The following is a 14374-nucleotide window of genomic DNA, read 5'->3' on the forward strand; positions in this document are numbered from 1 at the left end:
AACTTACTATCAAATTGTCAGATGCAGTTGCAGGCATGATATTGCAATGTTCATGGATATATGTGATGGTATTTGGATGCCCAGTGGTTGGATGTTAATGTCAAGTAGCTTGACAGATGTTATGCCTTGTCAGTGATAGTAGCAAAGTGGCATTTTGAGTCTGGCTGATCCATTGAACTAGTAACTGAAGTTTCCGGACTGCTGTCAAAAGTGTGCACGTGCCTGTCTTCAACAACAAATATTAGAAAATCCTTAAGGAATTTGGATTTGCACTAAACTAGAAATTTGTAGAGCCATGCACTGGATACATTTTTGCTTTTGACCGTACTTGCATCCAAGCTAAGGTGTGGAAGATATTAATAGTCCAAAATAGTAAAAAGTTGTAGGAATCTATTTTTTTGTAATTATGGCAAATGCAAGTGGGTCTGATAATATCATTCAGATTGTTGGTGAGAAATTAGATTACCATAACTATCCCATTTGGAAATTTAGAATGGAGAACTTTTTGATTGGAAAAGGCTATTGGGATTTGATTACAGGTGATGAGAAAGAGCCTAATTTGCCAGAAAGAAATGCTACTGCAAAACAAGTTAAGAATCATAAAGCTTGGCTGGAAAGAGCACGGAGGGTACTTCACTGGTTTTCAATATCTATTTCAGATGCCATGGTTATGGTTATTCTGAAGTGCATGGGATATCTTGACAAGATATTATGGCACGACTACAAGTGCCAGGAAAATTCAGCTGAAGCAAAAGTTCAACAATATGTCAAGGCAAGGTAGAACAATACAGGTTTACGTGACTGAAATCAAAACCATAGTTGATCAATTAGCTTCTATTGATGCTTCTATGGATGATGATGACATGGTTGTAGTCACTTTGAATGGACTTGGTTCTGAATATAAGTCTTTTGACACTTCTATTTCTGTGAGGCAAACAAGATATGCCGGATTTCAATGACCTAGTTGCTCTTTTGATCCATGAGGAAGTGAAGCTTGGGCTGAATACCAATGGCAGTAGCTCAAGGAATAGTGATGCAGTGTTCTACTCTGATCAGAGAGGCCATGGTGAATGACACAGAGGTTCGTTTCGTGGTAGAGGTGATGGCAGGCATGTCCCTAAAACCCCTACTTAGTCACCTCAAAGAGGAGGTGGAGCCTTTAGGGGTAGGGGGAGAGGTGCTTCTCATGGTAGAGGTACTTGGCAGCAACCACAACAAACAGTGCATAATCCTAATAGTGATAAGACATGTCATTACTATGGCAAGGTTGGCCATATTGCCAGAGACTGTTTCAAGAAGCAAGCAAATCAAAGAGAAAAGGCAAATTAGCATGGTCATTTTGCCTCAGTCATGTGCATGATACATCCTCAGATCAGCTATTTGCTATGATGCATGTGCAAAATCATAAGCCTACTGATGGTGGCTTGGATGATATATGGTATTTTGATTTAGGAGCATCTAATCACATGACACCACATGGAGAGTGGTTTGATGAGATGACTCCTAGTGTGCATGGTTATGTTTGCACAGGAGATGATACATAGCATGATATTACACACAAGGGTGTTGTGCCTCTGGTGATGCATGATGGTCAGACCAAGAAGCTGTGTGAAGTGTTGCATGTGCCTTTGATCACCAAGAACTTGTTGTTTGTTGGACAAATGGCTGAGCAGATCTCGCAAGTCCGGTTTAATAAGGATGGATGCTTCATTGAGGAGTTTGGTAATGGCTATAAGTTGATTGCGAAAGCCAAAAGGCAAGGAAGAATGTTTACATTAAATGCAAGCATGCCAGAACTAAAGGCTACCATGTTTACCCATGGTATGAGCGTTGTCTCTGATTTGGAAATTTGGCACAAATGCATTGGTCATATTAATATTCAGAAGCTGAAAAATATGCAGCATAAAGGCATTGTTATTGGCCTACCAAAGTTCAAGTATACTGCTTTAGAGCATGTTTGTCCTGCATGCCAGTTTGGAAAACAATCAAGGTTGCCATTCACTAAGCATCTACGGGAGAGTAGTAGACCTTTGCATTTGATTCACTCTGATGTCTGGGGTCCTGCACACACTACCTCGATGGGAGGTTCATCATATTATGTCACATTTATTGATGATTTTAGTCAATATACATGGCTGTATTTTTTGAAACATAAGGATGAGGTCCTACCTGCCTTTAAGCATTTCAAGCAACATTTTGAAAAGGAGTTTGGGTCATATATCACATGCTTGAGATCAGATAATGGAGGTGAATATCTGTCAAATGAATTTGATGACTTCTTGGCATATGATGGGATTAGATGGGAGCTTACATGCCCATATACACCATAGTAGAATGGAGTGGCTGAACGTAACAATGGGGTGATTGGTTTGTGTGGTAGAGCCATGTTGAATGAAAAGAACTTACCTGATTATTATTGGGTAGAAGCACTTGCAACTATAGTGTATGTGATGAATTGCACTCCTACTACTGGCATTCATATGCTCACGCCATATGAGAAATTGTATCGACAAAAGCCTGATGTCAGTCATTTAAAAGTGTTTGGTAGTTTGGCATATGTGCATATACCAGATGAAAAGAGATGGAAGTTGGATCCCAAAGCTAAAAGATGTGTGTTTATTGGCTATGCACAGAACCGAAAGGGTTACAAATGCTACAACCCATCAACCAAGAAGACTATGGTGAGTCGGGATGTTGTTTTTGATGAGCTACAATCTTGGTATGGCAAGCTGAAAGTGGTTGTTCCAAATGATGCATCTGCAGGTCATGCATATGATAAAGATCAACAAATTAGTACATCCATATCTGGGCCTACATCTACTGGTTCTACTACAGTGAATCCTTGGTCTGGTAGGTTACGCAATTCCACTGACAATCCTATGTCAGTGAGGGGGAGAGATAAAGGGAAAGCCAATGTTGTTGAGGTGCTTTTGCAAGCTGAAAACGATGTCCCTAGGCCATCAAATTGTGGCTATGATTCATCATGTAGTGACAGTTTGGATAATGAGCTGGGTATACCATCTGTGTCTACACCTGGAGTCAAGGGAAGTAGGTACATACCTCCTCATGAATAAGGAGAGTTAGGCACTCCAATGAGAAGGTCACAGAGAGTCAAGTATCCTGTTGATAGGTTAACTTATAGTGGTTATGCTGCTCGACATTATGCATATATGACAAAAGTTATGGGACATACTGAGCCAACTATCTTTGGTGAGGCTATGCAACATGGTCATTGGTGGAATGCCATGGATGAGGAGATGGATGCCCTTGCCACTAATCAGACTTGGGATTTGGTGGAGTTGCCTGAAGGCAAGAATCCTATTGGTTGTAAATGGGTCTACAAAGTAAAATGCAAGTCTGATGGATCAATGGAAAGGTATAAAGCAAGGCTGGTTGCCAAAGGGTATACACAGCAGTATGGGCTAGATTATGAGGAAACTTTCAGCCTTATTGCCAAGATGACAACTGTGAGAACTGTCATAGCATTGGCTGCTACCAATGGCTGGAAATTGCAACAAATGGATGCCAAGAATGCTTTCCTAAATGGTGACTTGTTGGAGGAATTCTATATGGTTCAGCCCGAGGGTTATGTGCACCCTGACTATCCCAACTATGTTTGCAAGTTGAAGAAATCTCTCTATGGGCTGAAGCAAGCACCTAGAGCATGGAATGAAAGGATCAGTAGATACCTACAGGAGCTTGGTTTTGCAGTTGGGAAGGCTGATCATTCACTATTCACAAATAAGACAATTGCTAGATATGTTGTGATTGTGATTTATGTTGATGATCTAATTTTGACTGGTAGTGATGATGATGGCATTGTTGAAATCAAGAGCAAGCTAAAAATGGAGTTTGATATGAAGGATCTAGGGGACTTTAAGTTCTTTCTTGGCATAGAGGTGTTGAGAACACCTGATGGCATTTGGCTTATGCAGAGGCAGTATGCCTTGAATATGCTGGAGAGGTTTTGCATGAAGGATTGCAAACCAATGGATATCCCCTTGGCTCAAAACTTGAAGATGATGGCTGATTCTGGAGCTGAGATTAATGACATTACCATGTATAGGCAGATGGTTGGAAGCTTGATTTATCTGACTATTACCAGGCCTGATTTAATATATGCTATGGGACTCATTAGTCAGTTTATGCAGAAGCCACAGAAGCCTCACTGGGATGCAGTGAGAAGGATTATGCGCTATGTCAAGGCAACATATCAGTATGGACTCTTCTATGAGTATGGAAAGGATATAGAACTGGTTGGATACACAAATGCAGATTGGACAGAATGTGCCTATGACAATAGATCCACCAGTGGTTATGCATTCAGTCTTGGTAGTGTAGTGGTGAGTTCGAGTAGTAAAAAGCAACCCATAGTGGCATTGTCTAGTACAGAAGCAGACAGAAGCAGAGTACAGAGGTGCAGCATCGGCTGCATGTGATGTGGAAAAACCAGTCATACTTTTTTGTGATAACATGAGTAGTGTGCAATTGGCAAGTAATCCGGTTTATCATGCTAGAACTAAGCATATTGAGGTAAACTACCATTTCATCAGAGAGATGGTGTTATCAAAGAAGATTGATCTCATACATGTGAAGACTGAAGATTAGGTTACAGATATCTTTAGCAAGTCATTGGGTAGAGATAAGTTTACATGCTTTAGAGAGCTACTTGGTGTTAGGCTCCTTACTTGAGCTTGAGGGGGAGTGTTGGGAATCAAGCTCTCGGTTATTGTTCCTGTTGTGTGAGTGGGTGAATAAGGTGAGTCACACTGTCTCACCCATAGTTAGTTCTTATCTACTATGTATGGGTGTGACCTTAGTAATGTTCAATTGTATTATGTGGGATGAATATGAGCTGATTGTGGAGGAGACTGTTGCCCCCTCCTGGTTGCTTCCTATATCTCTCTTCTTGTTTTTTCTTAATAGAGCCAAAGGAGGAGACGATGGAGAGGCCAAAGAACATGCACATTGCTAGGACTCATATTATGGCCCCCCCAACAAGTCGAGAGTACTCTGCTGTGAAAATACTAAGGCCTTCATCGATGTCTAGTGGGAACCCATATAGCATAGCCATAAAGAGGCCAGAGGTGAGCATGTTGTCTAATGTGGTGACATTTAGATATGGCGGGAATCGACTGTGGGAACGAAGGGTCTTAACTAGTGCCAGCATTTCTACTCCAGGTGAGTGCAACACAATAACCTTATATGAGAAGGCATACAATATTGGGACCACAGTGGATCAAGGGGGGGTGGTAGTAGGCATGGTCAAGATGAGTGGGTGAGCAGCAAATGAGAAGGGGAGTAGATGAGTGACGAGAGCATGGAGCAAAGTAGAGCAGGTGCGAAAAAGAGTTGGAGGAGGGGTGTGGAGCAAAGTAGCAGAGTGTGTGGAGCAAAGAAGCAGAGCAAGGGTGGATGAGAGCAACGTAGTAAAATGCCAAAATGGATCTTATATATTATAAAGTTCAAGCTACCATGGTGGCTGGAGCCTAAGGTTCCATCCATATTAATTACAGGCTACCACGATGGAATCTTTGGTGCCACCTCAGACACAGGCTGTTAATCATGAAGCAGATGACATGTGGTGGCTAGTAATTAATTGCCATCCCATTGGAATCTTAGCCAGAACAGACGTGGCTGATGAGAGCCACCACCACCGGGCAGTAATTCCCATAAAAAGTACATCATGAAGTCTAATCACCTCTAATCACTCATTAGTACTCTACTGAGCATGCAAGCCCGGTGGTGACTTGTAATTTTTACTACACAGTGATCATGCATGCTTAAGCCTAGTGGTGGGTGAGTAGGCCATAGTAGTGGTTGGTAATTAACTGCCAGCCCGGTGGAATCATAGCCACGACAGATCTGGCTAATGAGAGCCACCCCCACTGGGCAGTAATTCCCACAAAAGTAAATCATGAAGCCTAATCACCTCTAATCACTCATTACCAGGCACTATAGTACTCTACTGAGCATGCGAGCTCATTGACTGGTAATTTTTACTGCACTCATAGTGATCATGCATGCTTAAACCCGGTGGTGGGTGAGCAAGCCACTATGGTGGCTAGTAATTAATTGCCAGCTCGATGAAATCATAGCCACGACATATGTGGCTGATGGGAGCCACCACCACTAGGCAGTAATTCCCACAAAAGTAAATCATGAAGCCTAATCACCACTAATCACTCATTACCATGCACTCTAGTATTCTACTAAGCATGTGAGCCTGGTGACCGGTAATTTTTACTGCACTCATAGTGATCATGCATGCTTAATCCTAGTGGTTGGTGAGCAGGCCACTACGGTGGCTGGTAATTAACTACCAGCCCGGTGGAATCATAGCCACGATAGACATGGCTGATGAGAGCCATAACCACTAGGTAGTAATTCCCACAAAAGTAAATCATGAAGCCTAATCACCACTTCACTCACTACCATGCACTCTAGTACTCTCCTAAGCATTTAAACCCAGTGATGACTAGTAATTTACTGCACTCATAGTAGTCATGCATGCAATCCTGGTGGTGGTAACTGGAAGGTGAGTAATTGCGGGCCATTGTGATTGCTGGTTATTAATTGCCAGCTTGGTGGAATCTTAGCAACCACCACAAACGTGGCCGGGAATCTCAAATGCCACCACCTCTAATCACTCATTACCATGCAAGGTAGTACTGCTACCTTGAATTACTCAAAATTTGGTCCAACCATTGCCATGGCTCTTATCTTGATAGTGTAGTCGAGCTACAAACTTAAGCCTCTGCTATTCCATTCCCTTAACTATTTCGTCTTCTATCCCTCTCGACCGTTTCTTTCTCCCTTGCACTAGGACTACAAAATCAAGCCTCCACTATTCCATTTCCTTCACTGTTTCATCTTCTATCCCTCTCAACCATTTCTATCTCCCTTGCACTCTTCTTGCAACTTATATCCCCTCTTGTAATGGACCATGCCCAGTCCGGGAGCTCCTCACAATCTTTCCCCCCCTGTGCAGCACAATATGAGAGCCTCTCCTTCCCTAATCTTGAAATCGAGATATATGGGAGCTCCTATCTTGCTCTTCAAAAGCCCAATTTGGATGCTCTCAAAAACTTCACCAAGTTGGTACAAGAGGTGAGCATGAAGGAGGGGCAACTAGTCTATCAAGGTTAGAAGATTACCATCACTGAAAGCGATATTTAAAATGCACTAGGCATTCCTAGAGGCAATTTGCAAGCACACTTCTTCGAGAAGTAGTGGAAGAGACAGGATATTCTAGATGTATACCCCAATGCTTAGATTAGTAAAGATGTCAGAGTCAAGCTTTCTAGCTTGCCAACAAACCTCTAAGATGTGCTAAAGACCATTCACTTCTTTCTTGATACGAGAGGAATTATGAAGTTCTAGCAGGTTCAAGCAGTAGTAGAGCAACTGAAAGTATGTGATGTATCTTTCTCAAGGGCGATCTCCTAGAGTGTGATAACCAATCTAACAAATTGCATGGATGGCAAATCCCAATTGTCATCTCAAACTGCTGGAGTTGCAATGCACTTGATGGCATCTGCCCTCAAAGCTATTTTTGAGCAATACGACAAGAAGATGTCTCTGAAGGTGACTTTTCTACAAGAGTGTAGTGGGACTTGGCAGTGACTCACATGTCATGGGGATGTTGAAGATATGCCAACGGAGTCTCCACTCCTAGCTACTCCTTGTGGGAGCAATGCATAGCACCAGTCATCCGCAAGTGTCACGCAAGCGACCTCCGGATTATTGCAATGTGGTTTCATGCGAGAGAGAGGGAAGAGGAAGAGGGAAGGGGAGAGGGAGAAGGAGAAGAAAAGGAGAAGGAGAAGGAGAAGGAAGGGAGAAGGAGAAGGGAGGAAGGGAAGGGGGAGAAGGGGGATAGAGTGACAACCACAAAGTCACTATGAAGGAAACAAGAGAACACCCAAAACACTCTCTTGGAAGAGAAGAGGGAGCTTGTATTCAACTTGGTGCAAACAACAATGAAGACCAAAGTCAACCATTTGGTCTTTTATACAAGTCACCTTTTGAAGAGAGGGCCAACCCTTTTCCTTTTTAGCACTCTCCCTCACTTTACAACCAAGGGCTCTTCGGCCCATAGGGTGCCAAGGCATATTGCTTTTCTTGCCATCTCTCCCTACTAGCAGAAATAGCGCTTGTGTTAACCATATTAAAGCGTTTGGGACAAGCTTGGTGTTAATTGGCTCCCAAATAGTGCTTGTGTTAGCCTCGCCACTCCTAGGCTTAGGTGATTTGGGGCTCAAACTCCCTGAGCGCCCTCACACCTTAACTCATTTGTGGTCATGCATGATGCATGAGGCTCAAAACTTGGAGTGGCGAGGCTCAACTTCTGTGAGACACTCAACGGTAACCCTATCTCGAGATATTTGGGGATCAAACTCCTTGAGCTTGAGCTGTACTCCTTTCTTGGCTATTTCCATTGCCATGGCTATTTTTGTGGATGTGGAGCTGAAAAGTGCACGTTGCTTGCGCTCCTTGTACTTCCATGGATGTGGACCTAAAGTATGCATCTCCTTGTTCCTGGTGGTGGTAGTTGGAACATATAACCTATGCCTAGAATCCTTGAATCCTTGGACTTTGGAGCGAACTTTGGGTATTTGGGGATCAAACTCCCTGATTTTGAGCTATACTCCTTCCATGTGCACATTGCTTGTAATCACTAACCTTGGTGTATTTGGGGATCAAACTCCCTTGAGCTTGTCTATTAAGGTAGATCATTCGGCTTGGTCACCTTTACTTACTGATTACCCTGCATTCGATGCCTGTACTCTGTGGATGTTAACATGCCCCCTTTCCTGTTGTTGCTGATCCGTCCTCGAGTCAGCCATGCTAGAGGAGGTTGGTGGTGAAGACTGACTGTAGGATTGCATAGCGGTCCAACTATCGTGACATGAGGCGAGTGATGTACGTGCGGTACTTCTAAAAATGTGTGGCATGCATATCCTCATAAGTGCAGAGGTGATGCCCATGGAGATTGTGGACGCGAAGGTAGAGGCAGAGAACTTGGAACTGAGTCGGACTAACGTCAAGGTTGAAGACAATCTGGTTGTTCAAAATTGTGGATTCGGACATCGATGGGGCGACTGTGGGCAGGAAGATCATGGAGGAGTAAGAGGAAGTGGCGGTTGAAATGGATGGTGGCAATGAGCACGATCTAGCACTAAGCTGTATGTGTCGTTAAATGATTGCACGGAGAAGAAAAATCCCTCCTGCGTCATTTCTTTGGGGAAGTTGTACTTGGGGAAATCGTACAACACATTTTGGTCCTTCAGCTAGAGGTCTCAAAAGGCGGCCCAAGTCCATTATCGTTCCAGGGGCATGTAGATTGGGTGGACTTGATGATCAATGGGTGCGTTGTGATAGTAGCACCAAAATTTCTCCAGCTTGAGGAAGGGGAGCCACTAATTTGGCTACAGACTAGTATTGACATCGGTCACGGGGGCTAGAGTGTCAAGGAAAAGGTTGTATCCTCCTCTCATGTGCTTGGGATGTGCACGGTGCCACTCATCAAATGACTGTGCTATGAACTATGTGAGGGGGCGCACCTCAAGAATTTTGTAGAGGTGGAGGTGTGAGCCCTTGAGCTATCGCTTCCAATGGTGCATGAGTGCACTATCTGGTAACTCCTAAAAGGATTGTAAGTTTGGGAGCCAATGGACATCTTCAGGGGGAGAGATTGGTGGGGATGGTGGAGTCATCATCTATAAGTGGCATGGGCTCCAGCTCCATTGTGCCTACAAGAGTTGCGGCGTCAATGCTTTGTACAAAATTTGCTACTTTGAGAAATGTGTTGAAGGCTTCGTCCCTGGAGGTCGACCGAAACATTGGAGGAGATGGACTGGGAGGCTTCGTGCTGTGAAGTGGTGGTGTTAGAGGCATTAGACGAGTACTTGAGAAATGTTGTCCAAGAGCGGGGAGGGTGGGAAACTTGTTGGGTGGGTTGGGTGGGATCTAGGGGAGGCAGTAGCAGAATTTCTATAGGGGGCGGTGGTATTAAAGAGGGTGATTGCAATATTTCCCTCTTCCTCGGTGACTTCCTCTGGGTAGGCTATGTGAATTGTTTCAAAATTGCTCGCCAAGGACTCAAGTGAGTCTTGGAGAGCCTGTAGCACCCTATTAAAGAGGATTACTATTTCAAGGGGTTGGTGGACTGGTAGGCCGCAAGGTGCCCTTGAGATTGGATTGTTGAGGCTCAACCGTAGGTCTAGGCCTCATGCAACTTGGCCTTTAATTCATCTAGCTCATAAGTATTCTTGCTAGCCAATAGCATATCATCCACATATAGTGCTAGGAGTATCATGCTATTATGCCCTTTTAGTATAGAGGCAGTGATCAATTTCACTCCTTCTGAAACCCTGGGACCAAATGAAAGCATCAAACTTCTGATACCATTCTCTAGGCCTTGCTTAAGACCATAGAGACTCTTCTGCAGCTTGCAAACTAAATGCTCTTTGCCCTTTTCTTCAAAGCCTTTCGGCTGCACCACGTAAATTTCCTCATGCAGATCCCCATGCAAGAAAGCTGTCTTCACATCCATCTGCATAAGCTTCATATCCTCTGCTGCCACTAGTCCAAGCATGCATTGAAGTGTGGTCATATTCACAACCAGAGAGAATATCTCATCAAAGTCCATACCCTTCTCTTGCGTCATGGTATTCTAGAAGAGTAAACAGCCATGGTATTCTAACTAGCATGGTATTCTAGAACCCTTTAGTGACCAAACGGGCCTTGTACCTAGGCACATCATCACCTTGACCTTCATCTTGTAGGCCCATTTACATGGCAATGCTTTCTTTCCATGTGGCAAAGAAACCAAGTCCCAAGTCTTATTCTTCATAAGTGAACTTATCTCTGATTGCATAGCATAGTCCCACTTGCATTGATCCTCGCACATCATAGACTCTTTGTAGCAAGAAGGCTCCCTGCAATCAGTAAACATCACATAGTCTACCCCTGGAACAAACCTATCAAGCGGTCTAGACAGTCTAGATGATCTTCTCAAGGGCATTTTAGCTTGCTGTCCCACTTGCATATCAGCCACATTTGGCTCATCATTTCCACTAATAGATGATCCATCATCTACCCTTGATTGTATACCTATGGGAATACTTGGTGGTACCATTTCTTGCACATTTGGTGCATGGACAGCTTGCTGTCTATCAACATATGTAGGTGGATTCACGTCTTGGAAAGTGATTCTCCTTATTTCCACATCCCTCATGGGTGCCTTATGCATCTTCTTCTCATTGAAGGCTACATCATGGCTGTGTATGATCTTCTTTGCTTCTGGATCCTAAAGACGATAGCCCATCTCTCCACTTTCACCATAACCCAGAAAGATGCATTTCCTAGACTTAGGATCTAGCTTCTTTCAAAGCTCTTTTGGCACATTTGAATATGCCTCACACCCAAATATATGCAAATGAGAGTAAGAGGGCTCCTTGCCACTCCATGCCTCTTCAGGAATACCACCATCCAAACTTTTACTAGGTGATCTATTGATCACATGCACTGCAGTCTTCATTGCCTCAGCCCAAAAACCACCAGAAAGACTTGCATTGGAAAGCATGCATTGCAACATTTCTTGAATAGTACGGTTCATCTTTTCTGCAACTAGATTTTGCTCTGGAGTATGAGGGGATGTGAGCGCCCTCTTAATCCCATGTGTATCACAGAAATGCTGAAAGTCATGAGAGAGATACTCTCCACCATTGTCAGTCCGTATGCATTTAAGCATTCTACCTAACTAATTCTCAACCAAGGCCGGCCATTTTTGAAATACCTGGAACACATCACTCTTCCGAGCTATAGCATTAGCCCACACTTTCCTAGCTACATCATCAATGAATGTCACATAGTATTCAGCCTTGCCTAATGACCGTGTACGCATGGGACCACATACATCTGAATGCACTAAATCAAGCTTTTCAAACTCTTTCTTTCCCCTTCTTTTATAGGCTGATTTATTCTGCTTCCCAGAGAGATAGTGCTCATAAAATTAAAAATCAGAGAAACTCAAATGCAGTACATAACCCAAATGGCACAAGAGTTTCATCCCATTTTGGCTCATATGGCCCAATTGGCAATGCCATAAAGAAGTGTTTGGCTGCTCGGTTTTTGCAACAACATGATCAAACACCCCTGATACATGTAAGGGATACAAAGTCCCACACTTGGCACCCCTGGCCAAAAGCATAGAGCCCTTTTGAATTTTCCAACTCCCAGAACCAAAGATGGTCTGAAAACTAGCATCATCTAGCTAACCCATTGAAATGAGACTCTTGGTTAGCTTAGGAACATGTCTCACATTTTTCAAAATAAATGTAGACCCATTTGCAAAAGAAAACTTTATGTCACTCACTCCCACTATGTCACATGCATAGTCATTTCGAAGATGCACACAACCTGTCTTTCCACTGTCATAAGTGGAGAACCATTCCTATGGGGAGTAACATGGTATGAAGCATCAGAATCCAAAATCCAATCCTGGGAATATGCATCATCTGAAGTGGTAAGCAACTCTATAGATAAACTAGACATGAAGACAATGTCAGTGTCAGTATCATGTGTGACTGCATTGATCTCCTCGATCTTCACTTTTCCTTTGTCTTCCCTTGGACTCTCTTCCTTTTGATTCACACCCCAATTTGCATTCTTTTCTTATCCTTTTGCTCTCTTTTAAGCTTGTAACAATCCTTTTTCATGTGGCCCTTCTTGCCACAGGGACTTCCCTCTTTCTTGAAACTTCCCCTTGGATTGTGATCTGCCCCTTTGCACATTTAAGGCTGCATCCTGCTTGTTGCCTTCCATTGATTTCCATCTAATCTCCTCGGCCAACAAGATACCAACCACATCATCAAAGTCCAATACTCCACCAGGTGCAAAGTTATTGATAGCAATATGGAGAGTATCCCATGATGATGGTTATGAGCATAAGAGAAATATTGCCCTCATTTCTGCATCAAAATTCAGGTTTTGAGCTTGAAGCTAACTGAAAATGATATTGAATTCATTCAAGTGCAAAGCTATGGATACGAGTCCCTCCTTCATGTGGAGCTCAAACAATCTCTTCATGAGATAGACTTTGTTTGAGGCAGTCTCTTTCTCATATGTAGCACATAGCTTTTTCCATAAAGCTTCTGTAGTCTTTTCAATAACTACTGTGAAATAAACTGTCTCCCCAAGATGAAGTCTAATGGTAGACTTTGCCAATGCATCCAACTCATTCCATTCATCTATGGACATAGATGTAGGCTTAGCTGTAATCCCTTGCAAGGTTTTTATCTACTTCTTTTGAATAAGCACATCCCTTATCTGTTCTTTCCACAAAGAAAAGTTTGTCCCATCAAAATTTTTGCTGAAAAACTCCTTTTCAGACATGGAAGAGAATGCCATGATGCAAATAAAGCAAAATCCCAAATGCTAGTGCCTACAAGAGAGAATCACACCAAATACCAGGTGCACCCAAATGTGTATGCCACAATAGAGTAAAATATCACCAAAACTCAAAGCTCAAAGCATCAAAAGATACACCTGACTGATGTGCATGTACTATGCATCCATATGAGTAAATCTGGCCCAAAAGAAAATGCCAATTGCAATGACAATCCAAAATGCCAATAAGTGCCAAATGGCTCAAGCATAAACACTGTCCATGGGCATATGCATCAATGATATCTCATCCAAGAGAGCATAACACTATCAGTGCATCAACTGCAATGTGTCAAAGCTGTCCCTTAGCATAAAATAGCATCCATGTGCAAAGCATCCATAAAAAATAGCATCCCACAAGGCAATCTGGGCCTATTAGCACATCCAATAAGGATTGCAATGCATCCAAATGGCCTATAAATCATCCACTGTAACCCAATGCATACCATGAATGAGCACACATGGCTCAAACTACAACTAGAGTGATCTGCATAAGGTATGCTCAAGAAATCATGGTCCCACGGCAATGACCACTATTGAAAATAGAACCTGAGATGCCTCAAAACATGGGTGCCATTACATAATCAGACTCAACAAGACAATCTACAAATATCTCTCTTCTACTGGAACTCTAAAATCCCAAACGATGAGTGAGAAATGGGAGTCAACACTTATCCACTGCCATGTGGCATAAATCTAAGGTTTCAAAACCTTAGAATAAAAAATGCATAATAGAGAGACGAAATCAAATACACAGAGATCTATAACTCTGAAAATACTCCACCGAATTGCACAAGAACTGACACATAGGGGTTTTTAGGCGTCCGAAACGCAATGGAACAGATGGTTTTGGAAACCGTGGTCCCAATCACTAGGTCCAACACATGGACTGAAAAACGTTTTTGGAAACTAAATTGTTTGT

Source organism: Dipteris shenzhenensis, chromosome 17, assembly GCF_047967505.1.
Source record: "Dipteris shenzhenensis isolate YYH24624 ecotype China chromosome 17, Dip_SZ_1.0, whole genome shotgun sequence".
Classification (NCBI taxonomy): Eukaryota; Viridiplantae; Streptophyta; class Polypodiopsida; order Gleicheniales; family Dipteridaceae; genus Dipteris; species Dipteris shenzhenensis.